Source organism: Dipodomys spectabilis, unplaced genomic scaffold (genome assembly GCF_019054845.1).
Source record: "Dipodomys spectabilis isolate Male_0828 unplaced genomic scaffold, ASM1905484v1 ptg000173l, whole genome shotgun sequence".
NCBI lineage: Eukaryota > Metazoa > Chordata > Mammalia > Rodentia > Heteromyidae > Dipodomys > Dipodomys spectabilis.
In genome coordinates this window covers 1,916,834-1,942,469 of record NW_024870850.1, presented here as the reverse complement: position 1 = coordinate 1,942,469, position 25,636 = coordinate 1,916,834, and the positions used below count along the sequence as shown (strand labels likewise).

Sequence of the window (25,636 nt, the reverse complement as noted above, 5' to 3'; positions counted from 1 at the left end):
ACTCAGTTTGATTAGTGTACAGACGATCTGATCTAAATTTACAGTAATCATCTCTTCTTGTAGCAGTTTATATTATGGGATTTTATTTCAAAGGTAAGGTTCTATTGTGCATTTTCCTTGTACTGATAGATACAATGATGGGGATCAACATTTAAAATGGAATTTTGCTTCTATATTTTTAGTTCCTCCTATTCAATCTGTGATTAATCTGATCATATCCTCTTATTAATGTCATTTCACTACTGTCTTTTTCAATAACTTGTCTCATTTTTATGCACATTACCTTCAAGTCTGCACATCACCATGTTTTAGAGTCCTCCAATCCATTTCATTAATATTTTCTCCTCACGAATTTGCATATTTTGTTAACATTCTTAGATATTGTTTTGTTCAATACTTGTTTATTTCTACTCACATGTTGTCATTTTGAAATTATCCTGAGTCTCTTTTGTGGGACTTTTCCCTCTGTTCTGGTGTGCCTTTTTCTTTGTCTCTCTCCATCTTCTCTGTCTTTCTCTTCTTTCTCACACTACTTCCCTCATACAAATTTGCAATTACTTGTATCTGTTACAGAAAATACACTTTAAGAGTACAATGTATGATTTTTTCATTTTCTCCTAAGATTAAAGTATGTAATGCATAAATGTTAGCCCCTTCAAGCATCGATATTCTTTTTATTTTATCGTTGATTAGTCAGGCTTTATTAATTTGACACACAGATTTTAAAATATTAAATATATATATAAGATTATTTATTGTGATGTTATCACTTCTGGAAATCTCTTAACTTGAACAATTTCATCTGTCACATTTCAGACTTAATTTGAAAAGGAAGCATTACTTATAATTTTAATACATTGATTTTATGGGTTTTAAACTACTTTTACAGAATCACATATTTAAAACATATGGACACAAGTGCACTCATTTCTTTTCTCTGCTAGTGTTCATTACATGTTCCTTCTGATATTAATTAAATTCATTTATGCATGCTTCAACTCAAGGCCTACTTTTTCATTCATGCTTTCTTTAGCACTTGAACCATAGTTCCACTGGTCTCCGATCACTTATTGGAAGTAAGTGATCCTACCCAGGCTGACTTGGAACTTTTTCTCATGTTTATATTTCTAATAAGTAAATGGCTATGTAAGTTCTATAGCTTTCTATAAATTAAATTTTAGTTGAAAATATAACAATGTGTAGGCAAAAATTATTGTGTGCATGTACTTTTGTTGAAGGCATGCTATTTAACAATTGAAAATGTAAATAATTTCCAACTTCCTCAGTATGGTAATCAAATATAATAAAAATACTAATCAGTTTCTATTAAATTGTCTATCTTCCTTATTTATTGAAGAAATTTCATTAATAAAGTTGAGTTTATATTATTGAATGAAATTCTGAATCCTCATTGTGTGAAGTGAAATAAATTGAGGGTAGAATAGGTAATCTCAGTGATTTTGCACAATATTTTGTACTAACATAATAAAATTCATTTTAAACTGTTACCTCTCTGTACAATATCTTTATAATAAAAGGTATATAAAAAAGAAAAACATATATATATATATATATATATATACATTAGTGAAAATTTAACGTAATACTAAAATTTGAAAATCAATCTATTTAGATTGGAAAAATAGCATTTCTCTTTTCTATTTGGAACAAACTAATTTTAAAATCTACTAAAATAAAAGAAATGAAAGATGAAACCAAAGTTGATTTCATACATACCTTCAAATGTTGCCTTTATAAAAACAATTACCTACTACTCAAAACATATCAAAAGATCTATAGAGACATCTACAGTGAAAAGTAAAGCTACAAAATAACAAATTGGCAGGAACCAGAAAATGAAACTATACCCTCTGAAAGTTTGGCAGAATTAAAACTGTGAAAGTGGCTATATTCCCAAAAGCACACTATAGATGCAATATTATTCCACTGAAAAATACAGTACACTTGTTTGCAGAAATACAAAAATTAAGACTAAGCCTAAAACCAGTGAACTCTGATAACCCTTGTTGAGAATCAGAATACTCTTCTTTTAATTGAGGCTGGAAATCAAAAGATAATGGGATGTCTTAACCACGCTGAAATATATTAACTTAGCAGAGAAACAATGAACACACCTGCATAAAATCTGTCAGTGAAACAAAGGTGAAAGATTTCATGTGGACAGGACATTGGGACCACCTACATCTCTAAACTTTCCCTTTAGCTGTCAGAGGAACCAGAGCTCAGCAGTTTCAAAGGAGGAAAATATTGGCCAAGAGCAAAATAAACTGAATTGATGGTTGACTTGGATGAAGGAAAAGCCACAAGCTTGGTCAGAGTGGATGAGGCAAGGGGCCCAAGGGCTCAGACTTCTAAAACTTTCAGTGAAGATCGCATTGATCACCTGTGCTGGAAAATGAGGTCTAAGAGATTGAATGCTAGAGTGACATCTTATCAAATGCCACATCTTATCAAATGTCACTACCAAGTAATGGACAGAACTGTGATATCTTCAAAACCAAATAAATAATTTAAATCCCTTCAGCAAAGTATCCTAAACACAGCAACCACTAAACTGAGGAAGAAGTCAGGGAAACCATCAAAGTCCAAATAGTACCTAACAAACTTCGGAGAAGTTGTAAGCCAGGCCCAAAGAAAAATAGGTTCCATGGTTTCCCTTATTTGCATTATCTAGTATATGTCTGAGTCAAGCAAAAAAGGTCAGATAAGGTGATGTTAGGGAAATGAACCCTAAGATATGTATTCAATTTTTTTTCTTTCATGCGATTGTTTCTAACACATTTATAAGATTATTTCTTTGTTGCTTTGTATGTCCCTCCCCCACAGTATAACCCCTGCTTTCATTGTATTTGATGTCGGTATAATTTGTGGAGGGGAAGGGGAAAAACAAATCATTTAAATAGGGATACAGGTGGACCCATTGCAATAATGAGATGTACAAGTCGTTATGTCCAAAACGAACTTTACAACTCTCGTGCGTGGGGGGGGGGGCGGGGAGGCTTGGTTTGGGGGGAGCAGGGGGAGGATGGGAAGGGATGGGAAGGGAAAATAAAGGAGGAGGCTACAATGCTTGATAAGAAATGTACTCATTATCTTGCCCATGTAATTGTAACTCCTCTGTACAGTATTTTCACAATAAAAAAAATAAAAATAAAAATAAATCTTTAGCCGAGTTATTTATTGGGCAGTTGTTTCCTTGAGGATTTGTTTTTGGGGGATTTAATTTTTTAAGTTCCAGGTATATTTTAGATATGACACCCCTGTCCGTTGTGTGGCTAGTGAAGATCTTCTCCCAATCATTGGGCTTTGTATTGATCTTGCTAGCTATGTCATTTGCCAAGCAGAAGCTCCACAATTTCATGCAATTCCATTTGTCCAACTTTTCTTTGATTTGTTGTGTTTCTGGGTCTCTTTTAAGAGAATTTTGGCCTGTGCCAAGGAGACAAGGGTTTCTCCTATTCCATCCTGTAATGTTTTAGAGTGTCTGCTTTGACTCCGAGGTCTTTGATCCATTTGGAATTGATTCTGTTGCAGGGTGATATATAAGGATCTAGCTTTAGTTTTCTACAAGTTGTTAACCAATTTTTCCAGCACCATTTACTGAAGAGGATGTCTTTCTTTTGTCATCCAGATGTGTCTCTTGTAGACACAGAAGGATGGCTCTTGTGATTAGATCCAAGTCACTATATGCCTTTGAACTGGAGAGTTAAGTCCACTGATGTTGAGGGTAAGATCTGAGAGGTGTCTGGTAATACCTGCTTTCTCTTTCTTTCTTAGGGGCTTTGACTACTCTACTCTGATAAAGCGAAATTTCTTTGCTTATATCATATTCATGTTGATTTTATGTACTAAGAGTAGCTTTTAAATATTTTTTTGAGTGCTAGGGTAATGGATATTAATCAGTTCCATTTTTCTTTGTTATGGTATATATAAATCTTTCCTTCATTTATGATGGAGAGCTTTGCTAAGTGCAGTATTCTTGGTTGATAATTTCTTGATTGTAGGGTTTGGAACAGAACATGCCAGGTTCTCCTAGTTTTCATGTTCTCAGCAGAAAAGTCTGTTCTTTTTCAGAAAGGTAATCAACTTTTTCTCTTTGACACATTTTAGGCTACTTTCTTGGATCTTTACTATCATGTATGAATTATAATGTGCCAATATGATGATCTGTTCCAATCTGGGATTTTGGGTGTTCTAAATGCTTTTTGTATCTGAAAAGGCCTTTATTATGGGGATTGAAGAGTCTTTCTGCTAGGACCCTGTGAACTATGTTCCCTGTCCCCTTGACCATTTGCTCTTCCCCTCCTGGTTACATATCAGCCTTAACCTGGATCTAGAGATGGAGTCTGGTAATTCCTATAGGCTTCTTTCTTCTTTTTTGGATTTGCTCTCTATAACGATCTGCTGACATTCAATTCAATCTCTTGTGTCTTCCAGTTCTAAGACTGTCTACTACTTATTTTAATGGGCACAGAGGCTTTCTACATGATTGCTTAATTCTCTGTTTTCTGTTTGGCCATTTCTAAGGCTTTCTGCATCTTACTTGAAGTTTTGTTTTAGAATGTCCAAAAATCTCTTTACATCACTCATATTTGCTGTCTCATGGAAACCTAATCCAACATACAACAGCTTTTGGCTGCAGTGCATGTGGTGCAAGCTCTCTCTCCACTTGAATACTTTTCTGAATCTCATTCATGACAAATTCCATTCATGTCCTTACTTAATTCTGTATACAACCATCAGACACCACATTCATATTCCATTCAAATTGGGGTCATATTTGAATATGTTCATTGGCAAATAAGCAAGTATTCAAACCATGAATGCCATGAGTTTTTTAAATATGTTTTTTATTGTAAAAATACTATACAGAGGAGTTACAGTTAATTAGCAAGGTAATGAGTATATTTCCTATCAAGCATTGTTACCTCCTCCTTTGTCTTTCCCCTACCATCCCTTCCCACTTCCACAGCTATACTCTCTCCCCTTCCCTGTTTACCCCTCCCCTCCCCACCGCAATATTAAACTTTGTTTTTCAACATCATGTCTTGTGCATCTCATTGTTACAATGGGTAATCTGTATTCCCATTTTAGCATTTTGTTTTTTCCATTCCCCTCCCCGAGTTAGAGAAGTGTATATACAAGATTCTGGGCATGTGAGTTTTGAAATACTTCTCAATTTCTATGCTCATTTACCAGGTTTGTCTTCAAGAAGTATCAGCTTGTTTGGGCCATGACTTTTGCTTTTGAGTAGATAAACAAATACCCTGATCTTTTACATAACTTGACTGTGGGATTTGATATCTATGATGTTGAATGAACAAGTTGGATGACGTTTAAGAATCCCTTCATTTGGCTCTTTGGGAAGTATGAGATTCCAAACCACTCCTGTATGAGAGACAGCAGGTCTATAGCGGTACTTACAGGACCATTAGCAATAACATCTGACTACATTGGGACATTGCTAGAACTCTACAGATTTCCATAGGTGAGGGTGGCAGGTGTGGAAGGAGATTTTAAAAAGTCTGATTTAGAGGGAGAAAAATGAATTAAGGGGTAGCAAGATGGAGAGGAAATGTAATCACAACTTTACTTATGTTACTACAACTTCACTGTACATCATCTCGACAACAGAATTTTAAAAACATGTTTGATTTGGTGCCACTTCAGGTGTTGATATCAAATAATAGGATTCATGTACTTATCTGGATTTATGTACTTACCTAGTTTTGTGGCATTTAAAAATAAGTACTCAAAGATTGTGAGATATTTATATTTCTACTGTTTGGAAAAGGAGAAGGAAGATTTAGAGTTGAAAAATGAATAAATTATTCTTTGAAGTCTTACCTACTTTTTTTTTACTGGGAAAGGAAAGAGGAAAGAAAGGAAAGAGAGAGAAAAGAGCTAGAAAAGGGAGAGAGAGCATAGAGCTGGAAACGAACAGAGAGAGAGGTAAGAACAGAGAAAGAGAGCTAGAATAGAGAACAGAGAGAGCTAGAAAAAGGAAGAGAGCAAGAAAAGAGCAGCAAGAGAGATAGAATAGAACAGAGAGAGCAGAGAGATAGAATAGAACAGAGAGCAGAGAGCTAGAAACGAACAGAGAAAGCTAGAAAAAGGAAGAGAGAGCAAGAAAAAAGCAGCAAGAAGATAGAATAGGACAGAGAGAGCAGAGAGCTAGAAATGAACAGAGAGCTTACCTACTTTTTTAATGAGTCAGTAAGTGGAAGGAGACTTTGCAGTATAGAGATATATTGAGCAGGGTACTGATGGCCCACACCTGTAATCCTATCTACTTAGGAAACTTATACCTCCAATGAACATGCAACACGTAAAACATGAATGTGTAATGCAAGTGGTGTTGCACTAGTGTTGAGGGAAAAAGCCAGGGGAAGTGCAAGAGGCCAAGTTTTTGCCCCTGTACTGTCATGTATATACACACACACACACAATCACACACACACACAATCACACACAGGGCAAGAAATTATGTTAAAGAAGTAAATCAGGCTCAGGGCAAGAAGTGATAAATGTGTCCTCTCATATGTGAAAGTTAGATCTGAAAACTGAACATTTAATACAAACTAAATATGGACAAGCACATAGCCCCTTACATATTTATATATGCATGATCAGTAACTAGAGTACAATATACATAGGGGTAGAATTCCATGGCATAACCTCTCTGATCTACTGACAGGATAAAAAATGAACATATGAAAGCTGAACTATATCTTGTCTGAATGAGTTAGATTATAAGCAAAAATGGCAGAGTAAGAGAGAATGGATGGATGGGCATAAACAACATAATATTCAATGTACATATGTGAAAATGGAATTAGGAAAGTCAGGGAGTTGATGAGGATGATATTATAGGAAGAGATGAAGGAAATTGCGACAAAGATCTATAGATGTTTTAAATACATTGATATGTTCTACAACTATTCAAAAACAATTCTCTGTTAAAAAACTAAAGCAAACCTACTTTCTCTCTACTTAAACTGGTTCTTGACATACCTCAAGACTGAGATTGTGATGCATGGCAATCTTCTCATTCATTGAGTTTCCAATTTTCTTTCTCTTTAGTTTACCTTTAGGCGTTTTGATCATGCCCTGAATGGCCATCACAAGTTTCCTGCTCTCTATCAAATGGCCCCAAAGGACACATCAATAGCCACAGCCATGGTCACCTTATTGCTTTACGTCAGCTGGAACTGGGTGGACTGTTCACGTCACAAGATGAGAATGGTTCCTGGGTTCTGGCTGAATTGAAAGAAGAGATGGCCAAGAATTGAATTTATGTAGCCTATGAGGTGTTAATTTCAAGCCAATTCATGTCACATTTTATCAGAGTCATGGCAGTTTATAATGAGATCAATAAAGCTTCTGCAAATGTTCTCATCATATATGGTGATAATTATTCACTGACAGCTGTAATGACTTCTTTTGTCCATCATGGGGCTTGAACTGTCGGCTTGGGTGCTGTCCCTGCGCTCTACAGCTTAAAGTGAGCACTCTATAGCTTGAGCCACAGCACCACTTCCGATTTTCTAGTGGTTTATTGGAGATAAGGGTGTTATGGAGTTTCCTGCCTGGGCTGACTTTGAACCATGATCCTCAGATCTCTGCCTCAAATAGCTACGATAGCAGTCATTCACCGGTGTCCGGCAGCTTGAATAATTTTTATTGAGCAAGTTTTCACTCAAGGGAAAGTTTGTATCATAAACTCACAGTGGGATTTCACCCTGAAAAAGAGACATTTCATGTTAGGTTCATTGCATGTACCTCTTATTTTAGCACATCACGGTGTAGAATTTTCTGAATTCACAGATTTTTATCAAGGCAGTTAACTCTTCCAAATACCCAGAAGAGATTTTTCTTGCTAGGATAAGGTATCTCTCTTTTAAATGCTCAGATGTTGAGTCTAACTGTGGAACATGGTACAATTGTCCTCATGATACCTCTTTGGTTTGGTTACCTGGGCATATTTTTGGCATAATTATGTCTGGACACAGTTACAATATATATGACACTGTGTATGCTGTGACCCAGGCTCTCCATGAGATGCTTCTTCATCAAACAGCATTTCAAATAGTGGGAAATAGAAAAGGAACATTGCCTTCCCCTGCATAGGAAATTACTTCTATGTTGGATGGCACACACCATGATCAAAGGCACATGCTAAAGGGGCTTCTTACTGTATAAATACTTATTAAATATTAAATATTTAAAAATAAATAATATTAAATATTTCTGTATGTCTGCATGTGTGTTAGTATATGTATGCCTATACTGTGAGTATATATGCAGTATTTGTATATGTTTGTATTCATAGGTCATACCTATGTCAGTTGCTGATTTTTATTAACACATATTTCATTATTTGAAGTAATTTGCTCAAATGTTATGCTTTTTACTTTATATTAGCAGAAACTAATGTAAGTGCAAAATTAATCATATGTAGATTAACTTCACAAGAATAATATTTCAGGTGCTTTTCAAAACCCTACATAATCCTTGAAGTTTAAATGGCTGTGTGACACTCCAGACATGCATACATATGCTCTTAAGAAAACAACAGGCAAATAAGAAGGACGAACTATATTCCATGTTCCTGCAAATTAATTTTGGCTCGTCCACAGGCTTGCACTCAGGGCCTTGGCTATGTCCCTAAGTCTCCCTGTTCTCATCCACTTGAGCACAACACTACTTCCTGCTTTTTTCTGAATAATTTATTAGATGCAACATTCTCATGGACTTGTCTGTCCAGGGTGACTTTGAAGCATGATTCTCTGATATGAGCCTCCTGAGTATCTAGGATTACATCTGTGAGCTACCACTACCCTGTTTTTAAGTAACTTTAGTTACCAATAACCTCAACATGCTCATGACTAGTGTTTGAACACTGTAAAATCAGCTTTTTCCTACAAATTTCTTCAGTCATAGCAAAGAATGCTCTGCTGAATAGAATTGTAAGTATTTTTCATAAGTGACCCAGTTCATTCAAATTTTGCTATTAACAAGCTTAAACTATAGAAATTCTTGAAAAACAGTGGTGTGGTAAGCTACAGCAAAATGGTTTGTCTTGAAATGGGGTCTTCTACTCCTTTTCTGACTGATCAGGAAAGATTCTCTTTCAGAAAGAATATTGTTATCACTCCATAGATTTTCTTTTTGGATACTTCATTAGGTGGCTGTGCTATTCTTGAATTCAGAATCCAAGATTAAATGCAATCTTCTTACTTCATGTTTTCTGTCTGAAATCTGGGATGTATTTCACCATAAGAAAGTGTCTCCCTTTTAGATGCATTCTTTTTTGAAGAACATCCACTTTTACAATTCTACTGGAGATCAAGTGATTTGGGAAAAGAAAAGGAAATTGGAGCCAGAGTATGACATTCTGAACATTTGGAGTTTTCCCGAAGGTCTTGCACTTGTGGTGAAAGTAGGGAAGTTTTCTCCATATGCTCCACATGGCAATCAGTCTTTATCTGATAATTTGGTAGAGTGTGTCACAGGTACTACAGAGATGGGCTGGATCTAATCCTAATAATTTTGAGGACACACAAATTAGCAAAAGTCACCTTTTCAATGACTATCTCATTGATTTTCAGCAACTTTTCCCCATAATCCTAGCTACTCAGATAGCTGAGATCTGAATATCATAGTTTAAAATCAGCTCACCCAGTAGAGTCTGTGAGACACTTCTCTCCAATTAACCACCATAAATCTGGAAGTAGAGCTCTGACTCAAGAGTGCTAACCTTTAGCAGAAAACCCAAGTCCAGTGCCGAGATCATAACCCAAAGATCCTAACCAAAAATGTAAATGTGTTTCTAAATGTTGATTTAGAATATTGCCATAAGATATAAATTATATTTTTATCTGAGGGTTTCTAACACTTTGATAAAGTACATGACGGGTTGCTTTATGTGGTTGCAAGGTTTATTTTTCTCCTTATGTGAAGATTCATTCAATACTTCATTGACTGGCTATTTAGCCATTTTGGTGAAATGAATTATTCAAGGCACCTGTGAGAACATCTTCATGTCATGGGCACTGGAAAGCAAAGACAAAGTTACAACAGCCCTGGGCTTCACTTAACCCTATTAAGAGAAGGTCTTCCTCCTTGTTCTTCCCCATGAAACTGATGAGTAGAAGACAACATACAATGAAATGAATTCAAGGAAATCCCGTGTATACTAGAAATTACTTTCTCACCACTATTTTCTGCCTTTTAAAGATCCCATACGTTGCAACAATTCAACAGGTTTGAAATCAAGGTTGGGGCATGTAAGCCTTTTGGAATCATGTAATATGGAACTTGTAAACGAATTCAATTAATAAACTGCACTTACCTACATAGAAATTGTATGTTTAATAATCTGATTCTTTAAACAATGGACTTTATCATAAGCCAACATTCCTGACACATCCTTGAATTTCCTCAGACTCCTCAATCTGTGTACAGTGAGAGTTTTGGTCCTGGATTCAGGAAGTTTCCTCAGGAGGGAAAGACTGCCTTCAGCTTTCATTGTTACCCTTGTGCAGAGAATGAGATTGTTAATAGGACAGGTAAGTCGATGAATTATGAAGAAATTCTCCATTTCTCCCTAGTTTTCCTACATCTTAAGAAGTTAATGTCAAAGTTGTTTATTTGGTTTACCGAGCCCATTTTCCTTTTCTCTTTTTCATAATTTAATTTTGAGATGTCGGGGGTTTTCTACTTGCAATATGATAGATCATGACTTTGAATTGGATATTCAGTTATGTTTTCTATCTATTGGAGGGAAGGTTATCTCCAGGTATCCTTCTTATCACTAACCATTAGGACAAGTGTAAACTCTAGCATGAAATTAAAGTAAGTCTTAGGAAGGACAGTGTTCATTTTAAAGGTTACATTTTACCCACACAGAAATCAAGGATCTGGCATAGTCTTTATTTCTCACTGCCCAGAACGAGTTTTGGCACAGTGCAAGTGGTCATAAAGGTGGATTCAGTTTAAGAATGAGCATGAACATAGAGTGTGCAAGAGTGAACACTGTTTCTGCAGTTTCACAGGTGATCAGTCGAGATAAACATAATGACATGAATGAAAGGATAATATCCCACAGTGATAAAATTAATGTTTTATGGAGACATATAGGAAAGTATAAGCTGTATACAATTTTCAATAGGATCACAGAACTGTTCATAAGAATGAGAAAAAGTATAGAAAATTTTTGTTAGTATATTACTGTAGCCCAACTGTCACATTATCAATACATGTGATAGCCACTGAAGATAAAACAGTTCAATAAAAGAAAGCCCTGAATAAAGAAGAGGATGGAAATGGGAGGCCATTATGACTGAGAAAAGAAACAAAAATACTTTTATGATAGTAAATTTACTCAATTTCCTAAATTCTTTGAAGAAACGGAAGTTCATAACAAGAACTAATGGGAGTATATTCTTCTCACCAGATTTGGATCAGTGTGTGAAATGTCCAGAACATCAGTATGCCAACACAGAGAAAAATAAGTGCCTCCTGAGAGATCAAGTTTCCTGGCCTTTAGAGATCCCTTGGGCAAGGTTCAGTCCTGCATGGCTCTCTGTTTCTCTATGCTAACTGTACTTGGGATGTTTGTGAAACACCAAGACATTACTATTGTCAAAGCCAATAACCAAACTCTCAGCTACATCTTGCTCATCTCCTTCATCTTCTGTTTCCTCTGTTCCTTGCTCTTCATTGGCTGTTCCAACACAGTCACCTGCATCCTGCCACAGGTCACATTTGGGGTTGTGTTCACTGTGGCTTTTTCCACAGTGCTGGCCAAAATGGTGACTGTGGTTCTGGCTTTTGAGGCCACTTCTCCAAGGAAAAGGATGAGGTGGCTGTTGGAATCAGAGGCTCCTAACTTCATCATCCTCATTTGAACTCTCATCTAGCTGACTCTCTTGTGGACTCTGGTTGGGAACCTCTCCTCCCTTCATTGACACAGATGCACACTTTGAACATGGCCACGTCATCATCCTGTGCAGCAAGGGCTCCTTCACTGCCTACTACTGTTTCCTGAGATACCTGGGCTTCCTGGCCATGGTCAGCTTCACTTTGGCTTTTCTGGCTAGAAACCTGCCTGACACCTTCAATGAAGCCAAGTTCTTGACCTTTAGCATGCTGCTGTTCTGCAGTGTGTGGCTCACTTTCCTATCTTTCTACCAACTGCCAAGGGGAAGGTCATGGTGGCTGTGGAGGTCTTCTCCATCTTGGCCTCTGATGCAGGGCTCCTTGGCTGTATATTTGCTCTACTGTGTTACATTATATTGTTAATGCCCCAAAGAAATTCTCTAAATGGCATCAGGGATAATAGACATAGTAGGAGAAATTAGATTTCTTATGGATTTTTCATTTGAGTGATTTGTATTTAGATCCTACCTAACTCTATATTAATTTTCTACTGTTATATTAGTATGTACTGTGGAATTTTTACTTTATTTTTTATTTTTATTTATTTATTTATTTATTTGTTGGTCGTTGGGCTTGAACTCTGGGCCTGGGCACTGTCCCTCGGCTCTTCAGCTCAAGGAGAGTGCTCTACCACTTGAGCTACAGCACCACTTCCGGTTTTCTGGTGGTTTATTGGAGATAGGAGTCTCACGGTCTCTCCTGCCCGGGCTGGCTTTGAACCGCGATCCTCAGATCTCAGCCTCTTGAGTACTAGGATTACAGGCATGAGCCACCAGCACCCGGCTGGAATTTTTACTTTAATGAATAAAGATGTATTGCTCATTTTTCTAGTAGTGGTGATTACACATACTGGTGATAACTATTTGAATCTGCATTTTTCTTGTGTAATTTTTCTTCCCCCTATATAATCTACAATTAATCATATTCCCTTTCTTCTCAGTTTCTTTTCACTGCTGTCTTTCTCAATCTTTTTTTCTAAATTTTCAAGTGTGCTAACTTCCTATCTGCACACTACCATGTTGCATAGTCCTCAAATCCATTTCATTTATGTTTTTCTCTTCACAAAGTTTCACCTTTGAACATGATCTTAGAGACTGTTTAGTTCAATGCTTGCATATTTCTTTTTTTTTAATTTTTTTAAATTTTTATTTTTTTTGTTGTGAAAGTACTGTACAGAGGGGTTACAATTACATGGGCAAGATAGTGAGTACATTTCTTATCAAGCATTGTAGCCTCCTCCTTTGTTTACCCTTCCCATCCCTTCCCATCCTCCCCCTCACCCAATCCTCCCCCCCCACCAAAGTTGTAAAGTTCGTTTTCGACATGACAACTTGTACTTCTCATTGTTGCAACAGGTCCACCTATATCCTTATTTAAACGACTTGTTTTTCCCCTTCCACTCCACAAATTATATCGACATCAAATACAGTGAAAGCAGGGGTTATACTGTGGGGGGAGGGACATACAAAGCAACAAAGAAATAATCTTATAATTGCGTTAGAAACAAATGCATGAAAGAAAAAATATTTAAAATACATATCTTAGGGTTCATTTTCATAACATCACCTTATCTGACCTTTTCTGCTTGACTCATACATATACTAGATATTGCAAATAAAGGAAATCATGGGACCTATGTTTCTTTAGGCTTGGCTTACTTCACTTAATATAATTTTTTCCAAGTCTTTCCATTTCCTAACAAATGGGGTAATGTCATTCTTTCTTGCTTGCATATTTCTATTCACACCTTTGCCTTTTGTAATAGTTTTGAGTCTCTTTTGTGGGATCTTTCTCCATGTGTCTGTCTCTGTCTCTCTCTTTGCAACTCTCCACTCCTTCTCTCAGTTCCCTTTCCCTTTCACCCTGCTTCCCTCAAATGTTGTTAGAAATGTCTTGTAAACACTACATAAATGCTCTTCAATTTAAGATTACAATATAGAGGACTTTTTGACTCTTCCCTTAAGATGAAAGTCTTTAATGCATCATACCTCACTCTACCATGGCTAGACATAAACTTTTGATTTATTGTTGTTAATCACACTTTGTTAACTTGGTACTATCCAGTATTTTCACAATAAAAAATTTTTTTTAAAAGATTATTTCTTGGAGGTTCCGGGAAGATAGCTGAGGAGAAGCTGGAGGCTAAACAAGCTCTCGCATAGAAAGCAGTTTTAGAGTTCCAGTGATCAGTCCTAAGCCAGAGAATCACACCAAGTGTGCCATCACAGGACAGAGAGTTAGGCCAGAGAGGGAAAATCCAGGCCAGGAGACAGATCTGAGCACTTGCCAGCAGCCACCGCTGCAGCAGCAGCGGTGGCGGCGGCTGCCGTAGCAGCCATACCTGCAAAACAGAGACAAAGGAACCAGAAGCGGCAGGCGAGCAGATTCTACTCAACACCAGCAAGAACCGACAAGGAGCAGACATCTTCATCCTGCAGTTCACAGACCAGAGACGACCCAGGAACCAAGACTCGGTGTGAGTAGAAGCCTAACGTCCTCACTCCTTCTCAGGGAGCAGAGGAGGGAAGGCCACCCTTCCCCCCCCCCCCCCCCCCCCAGTACTGGAGATCTCCATCTTGGATACTGACAAAGCTCAGTGGAGCTGCTAGCTCCAACTCAGGCCTGGGAAGAAAACTAAAGTCATTTAACAGGTCACACGAGTCTAATCTGACCTGCCAGACTCAGCTCCACCCAGGGAAAAGTCACTCAGCTCAGGCACCAGCCCCAGGAGTGGCTTTCTTCACTGGGTAATCAGAGCCAGAGGCTTCTCATCCCTTTAGCAGCCTTGACAATCAATTGAAATTCAGTTAACATAAACCCTGAGAGTGGCTCCAGGCTGGGCTCTGTGAGTTTCTCACAAGCTAGCCCCTGGGAAAAGCTACTGTTTGCTGAAAGGCCTCAACTCTACCCAGAACCTAGCCTCATCACAGTATCTCCAAACTTGAGGAAAAAGCCATCTCCCTCTTTTGTGATACTCAAAGCAGATCTCCCTCCCATTGACCTAACGTTGGAAGAGGATCACAAAATCCTGGGTAAAGCAGAGCATTTTTCTGCCTGTTCAAGTAAACTGACTTAAGAAACCAACCAAGCCACAGGAAAATCAAACACCACAAGCAGACCAGAGACTCCAAAAAGAGGTTGGTTACGGACAGAAGGGAGATACAGGATTTTTCCCACCCCTCCCAAAAAAAATCAAAGAACTTTTTTTTCCTTTTTTTTTTGTACCTTTTATAAGAAAAAAATTTTTTCTAAAACTTTTTTTTTAATTTTAATTTTTACCATTTTTGAAAAAAATTGTTTTCTAGTAAATTTTTTCCCTTTATAATTTTTATTTTAGGGGTATATATGTGTGTGCATTTTTCGTTCTTGTATTTTTTTTTCCTTTTTAAAAAATTTCTTTTGTTTTTTGTTTAGCTCTACTGAACTTATGATCCTTTTTCTTTCTTTCTTATTCTTTTCACCTTTTCTTCTCTTTCTTTCTTCTTTATGTGACTTAATTGTTGTTCTGCACATCCTCAGATATATACGTAGTCGATTATTAGACCTTATCCACCATTGCGTTCACACTTAATCCACAAATTTATTACTCAATTCAAAACCTCTTAGGCTTAAATTCCTTAATATCAGTACTACCTCTTTATACCTATATAATATTTTAAGTACTTTTATTTTTAAGTTTTTCACATCTCCTTTATATCCTTCCCCTTCTCTCATTATATACGTTTTCTCTGAATATTTCATTTTCAATCTGCATAATATTTTTAATTTTTACTTTACTATTTTTTCTGGTCTCTTTTGTCCCCTTTCTCTTTCTTCTTTTTTTTCTCTCTCTACTTTCATCCTATCCAATCTATTTCCTGCTTTGAGATTAGGACTTAGTTAAGTTAACTTTCGCTGTGCCTTCCCACATTACTCTATTCTTATTTTTTACCCACATCTCTCCCTAAACCTAATAATTTCTGGTTTGTCAAATCTTCTTTGTGGTTGGTAGCCCATTAATATACAGTTGTGTGATGTTGAATAGATGTATCTGTTGAACTAGCTTGTATCTGCAGACTATTGACTGTGCAAATTCAGACTTTGGTTGATGCTTGCCTAAAGTTAGTGTTCTAGCACAAAACTGGTGTTATTTTCATCCCAAATGGGCAGAATAAGCTGGAAAAACACAAGGAAAATGGCAAGTCCGGGTTTCTGAACTCCCACTCATGATAATCTGGGGACAGAATAGATAATGAATAATCCAGAGAAGAGTTCCCCAAAAGCTCTACAAACACTGCTGGCAAACATGATAAATGAAAAATTGAAAACGTACAAAGGACTCTGTAAGAGCATGATAGGGAGAGCGAGGAGGCAAACAAAAGGTCAATGGAGGCAAACAAAAGGTCAATGCAGGAAAAGATTGAAAACCTACAAAGGACTCTGTATGAGTGTGATAGGAAGAGAGAGGAGGCAAACCAAAGGTTTATACAGGAATATCATGAGCGTGAGGAAGCTACTCAAAAACTAATACAGGATTTGCATGAGCAGCTTGAGAATACACAAAGAGAAAAGCAGGAATGGCATGAGCAGGCTGAGAACACTCAAAGAGAACTACAGGAATCCCACGAATGGGAGGAAGCTAATCAAAGAGTAATACAGGAATTGAGAAAGCAGGATGAGAATACACAAAGATCACTAAAGGCATTCATGGACTCCATTAACAAAGAGCTGAAGGAAGTCAGGGAGACCACAAAGAAAATGCTGAATGGAACCCAACAGAAGGAATGGGAGTCCAAGGAAACCATAACCAATCAACTAAGTGATTTGAGAATAAACACTGAACACCAAATTAAGGAAGTAAAGAAGTTCATACAAGATCTAAAACAAAGCTTCAACAAAGAATTTGAAGCCATCAAAGCTGACCAATTAGAAGGGAAAAAAATAAAAAACAAAGTAGAAAGTCTTGACAGCAGATTAGACCATGCAGAAGATCGAATCTCGGGGATTGAAGACAGCCTAGATATTATAGAGAAAGAACATACAACCATCCAAGACAAGTCCAAGAAATATGATAGATCTATTCATTATTCATTATTCTATTATCTGAGGATAAGGGGTGTAGTGGAGCACCTAGAAACAGAAGTTAATGGTCTAGGAAATTTGTTTAACAGGATCCTAGCAGAGAACTTCCCAAACATGCAAAAAGATAGGCCTATTCAGATACAAGAAGCTTTTAGAACTCCAAATAGACCAGACCAGAATAGGACATCCACCTTCACATTATAATCCACATAGGATCAATTCAGACCAAGGAAAAGATCCTTAAAGCTGTGAAGGAGAAAAGATTAATCACCTATAAAGTGAAACCAATTAGAATCACATCAGATTTCTCAGCAGAGACAATCAAAGCAAGAAGAGCCTGGAATGATGTATGCCATGCCTTAAAGACAAACACCTATCAACCAAGAATACTGTACCCAGTAAACTCTCCTTCATAACTGAAGGACAAATAAAAACCTTCCATAGCAAAGAAAAATTGAAACAATAAATCTCCACCAAATCAGCCCTACAAAAAATTCTTAAAGATGTCCTACACATAGAAAATCAAGAAGACCACAATAAAGGCCAAGAAACTGCACCCAAACAGAGAATCCAAGAACCATAGGAAGAACCCAGTTTTTGCAGCCACCAAGAAGGTGGATAACATGGCAGGAACTCCCAAATATCTCTCAGTCCCATCTCTCAACATTAACGGACTGAACTCTCTAATTAAGCGACATAGACTGTCTAGTTGGATTAAGAAACAAGACCCTTCTATCTGCTGCCTTCAGGAGTCACATCTTGCCCATAAAAACAAACACATATTCAATGTTAAAGGCTGGAACAAAATCTACCAAGCAAACGGTCCCCATAAACAGGCGGGAGTGCAATCCAAATATTAGATAAAATAGACTTCAAATTAGAATTCATGAGAAGAGATAAAGAAGGTCCCTAGGTACTAATTAAGGGATCTACTAATTCAGGAGGATATTACAATTCTAAATATCTGTTCGACAATCAACGGAGCATCCAAATTTATCCAAGAAACACTACTTTCCCTCAAATCCCACATAGATCCAAAGACATCAGTCATTGGGGAATTTAACACACCACTCTCCCCACTGGATAGATCAACTCGGCAAAAACTCAACAGAGAAACCACAGATCTAAACAACTGCATAGATCAACTAGATTTAACACACATCTACCGAATATATCACCCAGGAGCATTAGAATGCATGTTTTTCTCAGCAGCATATGGAACATTTTCTAAAATAGACCACATTTTAGGCCACAAAGCAAAGTTGTCCAAATTCAGAAACACTGAAGTTATACCTTGCATTCTCTCTGACCACAAAGGAATAAAATTAGAACTCAACACCAAAAGCCACCAAAGAAAATCCGGTATCACATGGAGGCTGAACAACACACTGCTGAAGCACGAGTGGGTCATGGAAGAAATTAGAAAGGAATTCCAAATGTTCATGCTATTCAACAAAAATGAGCACACAAATTACCAGCTCCTCTGGGCACAGGAAAGACAGTACTCAGAGGCAAGTTTATAGCTCTGAGTTCCTACATCAACAAATTGGAGAGATCTGAAACCAACAATTTAATGAGACATCTGGCCTCCTTGAAAAAGAACAGCAAGATAAGCCCCAATCCAATAGACTTAAAACTAAATCAGAATTAAATGAAATAGAATCCAAAAAAACTATAGAAAGAATCAACAAAACAAAGACTTGGCTCTTCGAAAAAATTAACAACATTGACAGACCTTTAGCAAATCTTATCTGAAAAAGAAGAGAACACACCCAAATAAATAAACTCAGAGGTGAGAATGGAAACATCACCACAGAAACAACCAAGATTCAGAACATTATAAGGAAATACTTCTCAAAACATTATGCTAATGAGTTTGAGAACTTGACAGAAATGGACCTTTTCCTAGCAAATATTGACATGCCAAACTAAACCAAGAAGAGTTAAACCACCTTAACAGGCCCATATCAAGCATTGAAATAGAAACAGCAATAAGAGATCTCCCATCTAAGAAAAGTCCAGGAGCGGATGGTTTCACAGCAGAATTCTACAAGGCCTTCAAAGCAGAGCTCACACCAATACTCCTCCAATTCTTCAATGAAATTGAAAGAGAAAGTTCACTACCAAACACATTCTATGAAGCCATCATAACCCTCATCCCCAAACCAGGCAGGGACTCATCAAAGAAAGAGAACTACAGACCCATTTCTTTGATGAACATTGATGCAAAACTTCTCAACAAAATTTTGGCCAATCGACTTCAACAATTCATCCAAAAAATCATACACCACGATCTTACAGGATTCATGTCAGGGATGCAAAGCTGGTTCAATATACGCAAATCAATTAATATTATTCATCACATCAACAAGAGCAAGGATAAGATCCACATGGTTATCTCAATAGATGCAGAAAAAACATTCGACAAGATCCAGCACCCCTTCATGATGAAGTTTCTGGAAAAATTAGGAATCCAAGAAACATTCCTCAATACAATAAAGGCTATGTACGACAAACCTACAACCAGCATTATACTTAATGGTGAAAAATTAAAGCCTTTTCCTCTTAACTCAGGAACAAGACAAGGATGTCCACTCTCTCCACTTCTCTTCTATCTAGTATTAAAATGCCTAGCTACAGCAATAAGACAAGATGCAAACATAAAGGGGATTCAAATAGGGAAAGAAGAAATAAAACTCTCCCTCTTTGCAGATGACATGATCTTGTATTTCAAGAATCCCTTAGACTCCACTCCCAAATTACTGATTCAAAACTTTGGCAAAGTAGCAGTGTATAAAATTAATCCCCCAAAATCAATGGATTTCTGTATGCCAACAATGAAAAAAGTGTGGCTGAATTTAGGAGAGCAAATCCATTTGTAATAGCCCCACAAAAAATAAAATACCTAGGAATTAACTTAACCAAAGAAGTGAAGGACCTTTATGATGAAAACTTTAATAATTTGAAAAAGGAAATCAAAACAGAATTTAGAAAATGGCAAAAACTCCCATGCTCCTGGATTGGGACTATCAACATCGTGAGAATGACAATACTTCCCAAGGCTATCTACAAATTCAATGCGATACCTATCAAAATTCCAACCTCATGCTTCAAGGAAATAGAAGAGGCAACCCAAAAATTCATATGGAACTATAAAAGACCCCGAATAGCACAAACGCTCCTCAATGGAAAGAACACTGCTGGAGGAATATCAATACCAAATTTCAAACTCTACTATAAAGCCATAGTAATCAAAACAGCTTGGTACTGGCGCAATAACAGACCTTAGGACCAATGGAATAGAATTGAAAACCCAGAAATGAACCTATAGACCTATAGTCATTCAGTAAATGGTGCTGGCAAAATTGGTTAACTACTTGTAGAAAACTAAAGTTAGATCCTTATATATCACCCTGCACCAGAATCAACTCCAAATGGATCAAAGACCTCAGAGTCAAAGCAGACACTCTGAAAACATTACAGGATGGAATATGAGAAACCTTAGGTCTCATAGTCGCAGGCCAAAATTTTCTTAATAGAGACCCAGAAATACAACAAATCAAAGAATGGTTGGACAAATGGGATTGCATGAAGTTGAAGAGCTTCTGCATGGCAAAGGATAAAGCTAGCAAGATCAATAGATAGCCCACGGATTGGGAGAAGATCTTCACTAGCCATACAATGGACAAGGGTCTTATATCTAAAATATACTTGGAACTCAAAAAATTAAATCCCCCAACAACAAATCCTCAAAGAAACAACTGCCCAATAAATAAGTGGGATTAAAGAGAAACTTCTCTAAAGAAGAAAGAAGGATGGCCAATAGACACATGAAGAAATGCTCAACCTCCCTAGCCATAAAAGAAATGCCAATCAAAACAATATTGAGATACCACCTCACCCAGTTAGAATGGTAAAAATCAAGAACTCTAATAACAACAGATGCTGGAGGGGATGTGGACAGAAGGGAACCTTACTTCATTGTTGGTGAGAGTGTAAATTTGTACAACCACTTTTGAAAGTAGTATGGAGGTTCCTCAAAAGACTCCACATAGAGCTCCCCTATGGCCCAGTAATCCCAGTTTTGGGCATTTACCCAAATGTTTACACACATGACCACACTAAAGCTACCAGCACAACTATGTTCATTGCAGCATTATTTACTATATCTGAGATATGGAACCAACCCAGATGCCCCTCAGTAAATGAATGGCTCAAGAAAATGTGGTATGTATACACAAGGGAATTCTATGCCTCTATCAGAAAGAATGACATTGTGCAATTTGTTAGGAAATGGAAAAACTTGGAAAAAGTTATATTAAGTGAAGTCAGCCAAGCTCAAAGAAACATAGGTCCCATGGTTTCCCTTACTTGCAATATCTAGTATATGTCTGAGTCAAGCAGAAAAAGGTCAGATACGGTGATGTTAGGGAAATGAACCCTAAGATATGTATTCAAATGTTTTTTTTCTTTCATGTGATTGTTTCTAATGCATTTATAAGGATTTTGTGGGAGGGTTGGGGGAGGATGGGAAGGGATGAGAAGGGGAAACAAAGGAGGAGGCTACACTGCTTGATAATAAAAGTACTCATTATCTCGCCCATGTAATTGTAACCCCTCTGTACAGTATTTTCACAATAAAAAATAAATAAAAATTTAAAAAAGATTATTTTTTGGAATGTTACCACTCTTTACAATCTGTTGAAACATGAACATTTGTTCTGTCACATGTCAAAACACTTAATATGATAAGGAAATCATTATTTATTTTTTCAAATCAGGTGACTTACTGTGTTCTATATTGTTTCTACAGACGTATAGGTACAATTTCATTCATTTCTTTTCTGCTCTAGTGTTCACTACATCTGTCTTCTGAAATCAATTAAACTTATTTAGGCATGCTTAAACTCAGGGCCTAGACTCTCCCTAGGTTTTTCACTCAATGCTCCTTTTCCACTGAACCACACCTCAATTTCTAGCTTTTGTGTCTTTAATTGGAAATAAGAGTCTTGTGGATTTTCTTGCTCAGGAAGACTTCCAAACTCTTCTCACATTTACAATTCTAGTAAATATATGACAATGAAACTGACTATTGTACTATTAATTAAAATCTCATTTGAAATATAACAATGTATTGGCAAAAATAATTTCTGCATGGTCTTTTTTGGAGGCCAGGCTGGTTTTTTTTTAATTTAAAAAATAAAGAATATTTGAAATGATAATTTCAATGAACATAAGGTATATAAATTGCTGCCAAATAATTTAAACACTTCCCACAAAAACTTATTATTTCCCATGATTAAATATACACATTCCATTTTCCTCTAAGGGCAAAAGGAAAAAAAAAAAACAACACTGTAATACCCAACTCAGAATGTATCCTGAGATAATTAAACAGGAAAGTAGAAGAAAATCAATATGGTAAGAAAAAAAATAGTTTGATCAATGAATTCTTCCCAAAAAGTTTACATTTAAGTGTGGGGCTAGCTAGCTTTTCTTTTATCCACCAGTGGTCACTTCAGTCCTAAAGACAGCTCAAGTAGAGGTAGATGCTATTAAATAGTATCTCTTACTCTCCCAAATGGCTGTCAGTCTTCCCGTTTTGTTGCTTGGCCTGCTGCTACCACCTCGTCTCAAAGCAAATGTGTTCTTTGGGCACATGGTTGTTTTCTAGTTGCTTGGAGAAAAAGTCTGTCATTGGAGGTAGGCCACACATATAGAAAAAAGTCTCCTCTGAAATATGATCTCTTATCTCCTTCTCTGTTATTCTTCCTTCCGTGATGTATGGCTTAAATTCTGCACTGATTTGTGTAGTCTATTTTGTAACATGCAAACTGCATGCAGTCTTCTCAGGAAATTCATTGACTAAATCAAGGATATTTTTCTTAAAAAGAAGTTTGCTGGTATTTTTTGCACTGTAGAACAGTTTGACTGTTCCTATCTCATAGCCATATCCTTTGTTTGCTCATTCTCAATGGAGGTCTGCTGAGTGCTGCAGGATGGAAAGCAAAGGCTTAATTCCAAGCCCTCCTGCAATCAACACGAGATTCCTAGGGGCATCTTCAAGTTGAGGGTCAACAAAGAAATCTCCACCCACTTTCACCTCCACTTCAGAGTCAAGTGTACACTTCTTATGAATCGAGAGAGCAGGAGAGTGGTTTGCATATTTCACTGCCAGTTCTATCATTCTCTCTTGTTCTAGCAGTCTGGGACAAGAGCATATTGGAAACCCACCAACCACAGATACTTCTGGGATGAAGAAATCAATCCACTGACCAGCGTTAAAGGAAAACTCTTGATCGGCAACAAGCAAGTGCAGGCTCTTCACTGATGGTGGCTCATTGACAGCTCCACACATTTTAGTTGCAACTACGACCTCCTGCCGAATGACACCTGCAGTTCTCTCCAAGTGATCAGTTTTCCTTTTGGATTTCATTACGCTGGTTTGAGCAAGGTGATGCAAAGTACTGGATGCCAACTTCCACAAAGCAGACCTAGCGCAACTGGCTCCAACAGAGCCTCACAATAACCTGGGAATCAAGACGGCAGCACAGGCCATGGTGCTTCCTTAGAAGTCATTAAGTTCAAGGCTATCGAGCAGGCAGAAAATATATGGGTCTTGGTATTATGCTGAGACCTCTGGATACATTCCACTTAGGAAATGAAGCATTTTTCATATACTGAAATTCTCATAAAGTTCCTGCAGCCAGGAACAACGTCCTGAGCTCAAGGCGAAGCTCCTCCAGCACAGGGAAGGGTGCAGAGGCAGCAGGGTTGTTCCGGTCTCCACCCGCCACCGGCAAAAGAGGCACCCTCGCTCTCTGAGGCCGGCGAACGCGGGTTCAGGGCTCCCTAAGGTCAGCTACCTGGCGCAGCCATAAGGCCGCCTAAGACACCACGGTTAGGGACGCTGGCCAAATTCCGTCACCGCGCAAGGAACCTGTTTTTGTTTTTTAACAACTCCCACAGTATGGTAATCAAGATATCTTCAAAATACTTACCAGGTTATATTGAGATTTTTCTATCTTTCTTATTTATTTTACAATGTCATTATTAAACCTGTTTATATAATTGTGTAAAATACTGAATCCTCATTGTTTGTTGTGAATTTATTGGGAGAATATTTACAGCTTTTGCAAAATATTGTGCATTCCTTGCTATTTTCTTCTTGTTTGAAATTTCAGTAAACTTACCCAACCCTCTTTTTTCCTCAATGAAGGAATGAAGAGGATGTTTGGATGGATTGATGTGTTGAAGCAAGTGTTTGGATGCCAGGCATGAAGAAGGGTATTGGCCCATAGAAGAAAAGTTCAACAATAAATAGAAGGACAGAAGTAAGAAGAAAGGAAAATGTACCCATATGAAATTATTTTTCTTTCATGTAACAATAAAACCTTATTCATAAATAGTAGTCTTGCCTTTTTGGCCACATCTTATCCAATATCTGTTGTGATTAGATTTCTTGATTATAGCCATTCTAACTGGGGTGAGATGGAATTCCAATGTTGTTTTGATTTGCCATTTTTATGGCCAGAGAAGTTGAGCTATTCTTCCTATGTCTATTTTCCATTCTTGATTCCCCTGCAGAGAAGTCTCCTTTAAGTCTTTAGCCCACTTATTAATGGGGCAGTTGTTTCTTTGAGGATCTGTTTTTGTGGGATTTAATGTTTTGATTTTGACTTGTGCTAATGAACCCTAGTGTTTCTTCTATTCCTTCCTGTAATATTTTCAGTGTGTCTGCTTTTACCTTGAGGTTGTTGATACATTTGGAGTTGATTGTGGTGCATGGTATATATAAGGATCAATTTTGCTGGTACCATGTACTGAAGAAGCTGTCTTTCTTGATTCAATTTTATTGGCTCCCTTATCAAAAAATGGGTGATTATTGGTTTGCTGGTTCATTTTTGGGTATTCACTTCTACTCTATTGGTCCTTAGGTCTGCTCTTGTGCCAGTAATAAGCTGTTTTGATTGCTATGGCTTTGCAATAGAGTTTAAAGTTTGTATTGATCTTCTTTCAGCACTGTTCGTTCTGCTAAGGATGTTTTTTTCATATTCAGAGTCTTTTATTATTGCATTTGAGTTTTAGATGGCTTCTTCCATTTCACTAAAGAATGGGGTTCTTATATTGATGAGCAGTGCATTGATAGCAGTATGGAGGTACCTCAAAAGATGAAACAGAGCTCCCCTATGATATAGCATTGCCAATTCTGGGCATTTACCCAAATGACCACAAACAAGGCCATACTAAAGGTACCAGCACAACTATGTCAATCACAGCATTATTTACCATACCTAAGATTTGGAATCAATCCAAATTTCCCTCAATTGATGAATGGACCAAGAAAATGTTTATATATATGTATAAGTATATAAATATTTACATATATATTTAGGAAAACTATGTTTCTTTCAGAAAAAAATGATACCTCCTCATTTGTTAAGAAATGCATTAGTGTAAACACACACATACACACATGTATATATCAATATCTATCTATGTATCTATCTCTCTCTATAAAGATATATAGGGTAATCTTATCAGATGATTTGAAAATCTCAAAAGCTATGTACATATGTCGATATAAAATGGTGCTAAGTGTAATGTACCC

General features: G+C 37.1%; 1 pseudogene; it reads right to left on the bottom strand.

Moving 5' to 3' along the window:
• Positions 1-22,645: 22,645 nt before the first annotated feature.
• Positions 22,646-23,584, bottom strand: LOC122119781 (annotated as a pseudogene).
• Positions 23,585-25,636: the final 2,052 nt, after the last annotated feature.